The sequence below is a fragment of the Bos indicus x Bos taurus genome, chromosome 16 (genome assembly GCF_003369695.1).
Source record: "Bos indicus x Bos taurus breed Angus x Brahman F1 hybrid chromosome 16, Bos_hybrid_MaternalHap_v2.0, whole genome shotgun sequence".
Lineage (NCBI taxonomy): Eukaryota > Metazoa > Chordata > Mammalia > Artiodactyla > Bovidae > Bos > Bos indicus x Bos taurus.
The window spans coordinates 23,651,163-23,657,833 of NC_040091.1; positions in this window are offsets into that span (position 1 = coordinate 23,651,163).

A 6,671-nucleotide genomic window follows, 5' to 3' on the forward strand; every position below is an offset into this window, starting at 1 on the left:
CTAAAGATGATGAGGCGTTAGAGGCCAGAGACAGTTTTGTTTTTTTTTTAATTTGGACCATTAAATATTTTTTTAATTGGAGGATAATTGCTTTACAGTGCTGTTTTGGCCATACAACAACATGAATCAGTCATAAGTCTACATATGTCCTCTCCCTCTTGAACCTCCCTCCCACCTCCCACCCCATCCCACCCTTCTAGGTTGTCACAGACCACTGGGTTGAGCTTCCTGTGTTATACAGTAACTTCCCACTAGCTATCTATTTTACATATGATAATGTATATGCTTCAAGGCTACTCTCTCAATTCATCCCACTCTTTCCACAAGGCTGCTCTCTATGTTTGTGTCTCTATTCTTACCCTGCAAATAGGTTCATCAATACAGTTTTTCTAGATTCCATATATATGTGTAAATATATGATATTTGTTTTTCTCTTTCTGACTTACTTCACTCTGTAACAACAGGCTCTCGGTTCATCCACTTCAGTAGCTGCTGCTGCTGCTGCTAAGTCGCTTCAGTCATGTCCGACTCTGTGCGACCCTGTAGACGGCAGCCTACCAGGCTCCTCCATCCTCTAGAACTGACTCAAATTCATTCCTTTTATGGGTGATTAATATTTCATTGTATATATGTACCAGAATTTCTTTATTCAGTCACCTGTCGAAGGACATCTAGGTTGTGTCTATGTTCTGACTACTGTAAATAGTGCTGCAATAACCATTGAGGTACATGTGTCTTTTTGTATTACGGTTCCCTTAGGGTATACGCCCAGTAGCGGGACTGCTGGCCCATGTGGTAGTTTTAGTCCTAGTTTTTTACTGTTCTCAATAGTGGTTGTGTCAATTTACTGATGTGGACCATTTTAAAGTCTTTATTGAATTTTTTACAATATTGCTTTTTTTAAAAAAAATGTCCTGGTTTATTGGCCATGAGGCATGTGGAACCTTAGCTCCCTGACCAGGTATCGAACCCTCATCCCTACATTGGAAGGTGAAGTCTTAACCACGGGACCACCAGGGAAGTCCCATGGAAGACACCTTAAAGACGTTCATAAAATGCTTATTGAGCACCTACTATGGGCTCCACACAGTCGTCAACAAAACAGACACAGCGCTGCAGTCAGTAATGGAGCTTCCCCTACAGTGGGAAAACCTGGCATGAAGCAGCTAATGACACAAATAACTAATTGCAAGTGTGACGAACATTACCAAGGGGAAGTTCAGGGTCCCAAGAGACCATTTCAGCCTAGCCCTGGAGGATAACTGCCTCATGCAATGCAGGATGTGGTGGTGGTTAGGATTAGATGTGGGGAGACACTTTCCCAGCAAAAGGAACCTACATATGAACATATTCTTCCCTGGGAAAGGACATGATGCCATATATTCCATTTACAGAAGGACAGCCACAGTTATATGAAAAGACTATTAAAATACTTTCCTCTTTTCTGATTTCATCTCTGTGTGTTTATTTTCTTCATATACTTCAATGAAAACAGTATACCACTGTAGACTGAATATAAAAATGAACACCAGCTGTCTTCTGTTAAGCAAAACATAAAGATATTTGCAGAAATATAAGATAATGCCACTTAGCACTAAAATTTTGGAGGGGAGATATAATCGTTTTTAAAAATATGGTATTCATGCTAACGTGTAGTGAGCTGATTATTGCTTTTTAGAAGACTTACTAAACGTATTTTTTAATTTCTCAAAAGACAATATCTGCTTTTTCAGGAGGAAAACTGGAGGCATGGTCTCCTTGTCTTCAGCCATCCCCTTGGTGGAGCGCCCACCTTGAGTATCAGGAAGGATCGCCTCCCGTCAGGCCAGCCCGCTCTCCCCAGCTTCACATGCTGCACTTCCGAGAGTCCCTGGAACTCCAGAAATCCTTCCCCGGTTCCCTCGGGTACACCTGCTGTTCCCCACACTGATCTCCACTCCTGTGGATGTCCAGACCCAGAATTCGAGAGTAGATGTCCGGGTGAGGTGCACAGCCTCACACAGAATGACCAGTGGGGACACGGCCACCTCAAGGCTTATGCTAAGTAGGAAAATATAGGTTCTACCAGCGCCAACCAGCCAGTCATTCTGGAATAAGTGCACAGTGTTGTCAGATATTCTGCTGATTTTTGAAAAGAAGTCAGACGTCAATATTTTAAAACACAGTGTGGTTCAAGTTTCTAAAAATCACGACATGGGCCAAAACAAAAGTCTGGGTCAGATTTACCTGTGGCTGCTTTGCTACCTGTGTGTGTAGGCAAAGTAGTGGATTCTTTGCACCTTCTACATTTACAAAACCTGAAATACTTTATGCATTCATTCATTTGATAATTCTCTTCATCTCTCCTGAGCTGGTACTACACAGGGAGTTAGGGAAAGCAGATAACCAAGATGCAATATATCCCTACATAAGGAATGTCAGTGTGACGTGACCTGTGTCCAGCTGGATCAACCTCTCCTCTGCTCCCATAGCACCTGTGCACTGAACACACTGGCTGGAAACTCACATTTTGCTGGGCTGTGTCTTCCTAGCTCTGTGACATCCTACTTACCTGCTACCTGAACCATATACTTCAGTTCTGTACCCCCAGCTTCTAACCTGACCCAGGACCTAACACACTGTAGTGGTTTTGGAAAAGCTTAAGGACTGACAAGTGAGTAAGCAGCCCACTCACCCACTCACGGGTCATTCAGGGCAGTGAAAGCAAAGAAGGGTCTCCCTGTGTCCAGCTTCTATTCCTACCTTCAACCCCAGATTTTTAAACTCTTTTGTCAAGAAAAAAAGCAAATGCTAATTGTCCTAAAATAGGCCATAATAAGGGCTTCCCAGGTGGCTGCTGCTGCTGCTGCTAAGTCACTTCAGTCATGTCCGACTCTGTGCCACCCCAGAGACAGCAGCCCACCAGGCTCCCCCGTCCCTGGGATTCTCCAGGCAAGAACACTGGAGTGGATTGCCATTTCCTTCTCCAGTGCATGAAAGTGAAAAGTCAAAGTGAAGTCACTCAGTCGTTTCTGACTCTTAGTGACCCCATGGACTGCAGCCTACCAGGCTCCTCTGTCCATGGGATTTTCCAGGCAAGAGTACTGGAGTGGGGTGCCATTGCCTTCTCCATTCCCAGGTGGCATTAGTGGCCAAAAACTTGCCTGCCAATTCAGGAGATGCAAGAGTTGTGGATTTGATCCCTGGGTTGGGAAGATCCTCTGGAAAAGGAAATGGCAACCCACTCCAGTATTCTTGCCTGGACAATACCATGGACAGAGGAGCCTGGCAGGCTACAGTCCATAGGGTTGCAAGGAGTCGGACACGACTAAGCACACACATAGGCTAAAATAATGTAAAGAAGCAAAACCATAGAAATCAATACGAATGAAAGTATTATCTCTGAGAGTTAAAGTCATTCATTCATTCAAAAAATGTCAAGGTGAGTACCATACTCCATTGAAGAGATGAGACCATTAAAGAAAGCAGATTTAAAAAATCGGTATTCATGTGAAGTCTCAGTGTCATGGGAAAATCATTGATTCAGGAGTTAGATCATTTGGCTTCTTGTCACTTTCCCACTGTAAGATCTGGAGCAACCTACTGACTGCATCTGGGCCTGTTTCTTTCTCCTGTAAATTGAGAGGTGATCAGAGTATTTCCAGTGTGACTTTTGGCTTTTACAAAATCTGTGATTCCTGGCAACCAGTTGCCTCTTCTGAGATCACCTAACCTGGCAGTAAAAAAAGAAAGAAAGAAAGAAAGAAAGAAATCTGTAAGCCAGCCTATGTCTGCCTCCCTCTCCAAGAGTGATCAGAGCCTTGCTCCCCACAGGACAGAAGAATGAATAATAGTGCACTGGAATTCTCACGTCCTTCCCTCTTCCTTGAGAACCAAGGGACTGACTCAAAAATACTGAGAAATAAACAGACCACTCCAGAGCCTTTCTGGAGGTTTTAACAGCACTTGGATGCTTGGCATATTTATCTCGATTTCAGTATTTGAAGGCTTAAACTCTGCGCCTCTCCACTGACCCTGCAGCATTCTCTAACTGGGGCTTTGGAGATAACCATTAGGAAAAAGAGCTGAAGAATGCTTCCTCGGGGGAAGGGGAAATCAGGCACCATCAAGAACATTCAGTCTATAATATCATTTTCCTCTGGGATTCAAAGATCGCTTAATGTACTATATTTATCATGCAGTGAGTCTCATTAACTGTCTTATTCAGAACTTCCGCTTCCTATAGTTGACTTCTTTTGGCCCATAACTTGTCATATATCTTATATGGCTAATATATTGAATTTCAACCATTAGCACTTGTTTATTAAAAACAAAACATAAATAAAATTGCAAATAATCAAACAAAACTTGGTAGATAGCAAGCCCATGTTTTCCTCTTAAATTTCTTTAAGTTGGACATGATTAAGCACACATATAGACTAAAATAATGTAAAGAAGCAAAACCAGAGAAATGTTAAAAAAAAAAAGCTGCTAAGGAGATTTCCATGCTTTTTAAAGAAATGTCTTGGAACTATCCTAAAATTTGGAGTTTCCTAAATAAGTTGACTATTTTAAAATAATACTTTGGAAGCTTTCTTTTCCACAAAAGATGATCAACTAGCAAAGGGTGCCAGCTTCCATTTAGAGCCAAATCTTGGAGAAGTGAGAGGAAGTTGATGGATGTCAGAAGCTAAGAGAGAAACTGTAGGACAAACAGGATGTGATGACTAATTTTTTGTGTCAACTTGACAAGCCATGCGGAACCCAAAAATTTGGTCAAACATTATCCTGAATGTATCTGTGATGATGTCTCTGAATTAGATTAATGTTTGAATTGGTAGACTGAGTAGCAGATTACCCACCCTAATGTGGGTGAGCCGCGTCCAATTAAAGACCTGAATAGAACAAAAAGGCTAAGAAGGAATTCCTTCTGCCTGACTGCTCAACTGGGACATCAGCCTTTTCCATACTGAAACTGAAACATTAGCTCTTTTGGGGTCTTGAGCCTGCCAGCTTTCGGACTGGAACTTAGACTATTGGTTCTCCAGGTCCTTGGGCCTTTGGACTTGGGCTAGAACTACATATCAGCTCTCCTAGGTCTTAGTATGAAAAATCTAGCAGTAAAAATAAAGAATTCAGCACTTGGATTAAAACTACTTTTTCTTTCTTAATTTAAAATATATACAGGGGTTATAAGGTGTAGACTTGTAATATGTATGAAATAATAGCATAAAGGTTGAAGGGGAGTGGATGAATGGAACTATACTGTTGGCAAGGATTTTTTTTAACACTTCATACAATATTAGCTCTAAGTAACCAGTTAAGAATTCCTAAAACAACTACTAAACAAAAACAAAAGCAAAAAAAAAAAAGTGCAAGGAGGTAAAGCCAGTGGAAGAATGGAATAGTAAAAAATATTCAATTAACCAAAAGAAGGTAGAGCACAGAAAAATAAAAGACAAATGGGAGATATACACAATGGACTATTCAGATCAGATCAGATCAGTCGCTCAGTCGTGTCTGACTCTTTGTGACCCCATGAATCGCAGCACGCCAGGCCTCCCTGTCCCTCACCAACTCCCGGAGTTCACTCAGACTCACGTCCATCGAGTCAGTGATGCCATCCAGCCATCTCATCCTCTGTCATCCCCTTCTCCTCCTGCCCCCAATCCCTCCCAGCAGCAGAGTCTTTTCCAATGAGTCAACTCTTCGCATGAGGTGGCCAAAGTACTGGAGTTTCAGCTTTAGCATTTGAGTCAGTTCTAATGAGGTGGATGAAACTGGAGCCTATTATACAGAGTGAAGTAAGTCAGAAAGAGAAACACCAATATAGTATATTAACACATATGTATGGAATTTAGAAAGACGGTAATGATGACCCTATATGCAAGACAGCAGAGTTGACACAGATGTAAAGAGACACAGATGTAAAGATCAGACTCTTGGACTATGTGGGAGAAGATGAGGCTGGGATGACTTGAGAGAATAGCATTGAAACATGTATATTACCATATGTAAAACAGATGACCAGTGCGAGTTCAAAGCATGAAGCAAGGGACTCAAAGCTGGTGCTCTGGGACAACCCTGAGGGATGGAGTGGGGAGGTAGGTGGGAGGGAGGTTCAGGATGGGGGAACACATGTACACTGTGGCTGATTCATGTCGATGTATGGCAAAAAACACCACAATATTGTAAAGTAATTAGCCTCCAATTAAATAAAATTTAAAAAAAAAAACAACAACAAATAGGAGAAACAGAAAGCAAAGAGCAAATGGTAGACCTCAATCCTACACAGCAATAATTAAACTAAATGTAAATAGGCCAACTAAATAGGCAAAGTTTGTAGGAGTGGATAAAAAAAGCAAGACTAAAAGTGTCTGTTATCTTCAAGAGAGGTACCTTAAGTATAAGAAAATAGATGGATTGAAAGTTAAAGAATGGACAGTGACATATGAGGCAAACGAAAGTATGAGAAAGTTTGAATGGCTATACTAAAATTAGGCAAAATAAACTTCAAAGCGAGACACAGTGTCAGAGATAAGAGAGGCACTTCATGACAATAAAATGGCAAAAGATTTATCAATTTTGTTTATCTTTGCCAAAACCCAGTTTTCAATTTCACTGATCTTTTATAGTTTTTTAAAAATTTCTATTTATTTCCTCTCTGATCTTTATTATTTCTTTCCTTCTAT